Here is a 1,558-nt window from a genome sequence, read left to right as displayed (position 1 = left end):
ATTCTCCTGGGTAAAGATTTGGTCATTTAGTTGGTTTTTCCTCAAAGCTTTCCAACTTCAAACGTTTACCAAGGATCCCTTGTGAAAGTCCAACCCTTTAAAAGTCCTGCTTTTTGTTTGTTTGTTTTGTCCCTCTTGTAGGACTATGGCTGCTAACATGGGGTCCATGCGTATCCTCATCAAGGGAGGGAAGGTGGTCAACGACGACTTCACGCACGAAGCGGACGTCTACATTGAGAACGGCATCATACAGCAGGTAAACCGCACAATTACAATTTCACATTTCACTGTTCACCGTCCGGCGTATCAACCAGCCGTCGGTGGGACTCATTTCCACGACGATACAGTGGAGCACTCGGTGATAGCGAACGCTACTATTAGCTCACGCGGTGTTGCCGTGGAGATAAGCATCAGTTTGTGGGAAGAGGATGCGGTCGGCCCGGGAAACCTGGCTGTACTCCGACTAGGAAAACACTCCTGAGCTTCATGGTACGCTTTGTCCATTTCTGAAGTATCGTCGATGGGATGATATCAGAAGGTGCTCATGTCCACTCTGGGAAAAAAAAAAAAAAAAAAAAGTTTATCATTAATAGGTCGTGGTATTAAGTGCCAAATAAAATCAAAGAACCGTCGATTTGCCGACATAAATATACAAAATAACCTTTAATGTCTTCGCCTTTTCGGCTTGTCTGTCTCTTGAACACGATATCTCAGGAGCGCCTGAAAGGGATTTGGTCAAACTTGGCAAAAACATTCCCTTCATACCAAGGATGAACTGACTAGAGTTTAGGGGCGCAAGGGTCAAAGGTCAAGGTCACCGTGGCCCAAAATGTGACAAGTTCACATGAGCGTGATGTCTCAGAAACGCCCGGATGGAATTTCCTCATATTTGGCGTGATTGTTCACTTGGCCTCAAAATTGAAGTGATTACAGTTTGGTGGTCAAAGGTCAAAGGTCAAAGTTCAAAGTCACCGCGACCTCGCGTTCCCCTCGTCGGTCCGTGCCGTTCTTGTGAAACGCAATTATATCAAGAACACCTCGAGGGAATCTGCTCAAATTTGGCACAAACAATCACTCATAACCAACGAAGACCTGATACGATTTTGGTGTTTAAAGGGAATTTCTTCAAAATTTGTCACAAATATTTCACTCGGCAATAAACGGCTCAAATTATCTGTGGCAGGTTGGAAAGGAACTGATGATACCAGGTGGAGCGAAGGTGATTGACGCCTCTGGAAAGCTGGTGTTACCGGGCGGGATAGACACCAGTGTGCATCTGCAGCAGACCTTCATGAACGCCAGCATCCAGGACGACTTCTACAGTGGGACCAAGGTACACACACACACACACACACACACACACACACACACACACACACACACACACACACACACACACACACACACACACACACACACGAGGCGTTGCTACGACCGGACTCGTCAGCATGCCTGTGAATAAACCTATTTAGAGTCGGGAGACAGCTGTCACACTCCGACATACTTCCTCTCGTACTCTTGTCTTATCTTGTCATTAGTCAAATATTCACCCGGGCTT

At 46.4% G+C, this 1,558-nt stretch overlaps 1 long non-coding RNA gene across 1 annotated transcript in view; it reads left to right on the top strand.

Annotated features, from left to right (window-relative positions):
* LOC138205627 (uncharacterized) overlaps nucleotides 1-1,356 on the top strand; it is a 10,890-nt gene extending 9,534 nt beyond the window's left edge. The window contains exons 2-3 of the long non-coding RNA XR_011178890.1: nucleotides 142-256; nucleotides 1,184-1,356. This is a non-coding gene — a long non-coding RNA (uncharacterized lncRNA). The remainder of the gene's footprint in view (nucleotides 1-141; nucleotides 257-1,183) is intronic.
* The last annotated feature ends 202 nt before the right edge of the window (nucleotides 1,357-1,558 follow it).

This window comes from Embiotoca jacksoni, unplaced genomic scaffold (assembly GCF_022577435.1).
Source record: "Embiotoca jacksoni isolate LCO1_2020_lvr unplaced genomic scaffold, fEmbJac1.0.p SCAF_29, whole genome shotgun sequence".
NCBI classification, from domain to species: Eukaryota; Metazoa; Chordata; class Actinopteri; family Embiotocidae; genus Embiotoca; species Embiotoca jacksoni.
Note: the sequence above shows the minus strand (reverse complement) of the source record. Positions and strands in the feature narration are given on the sequence as shown.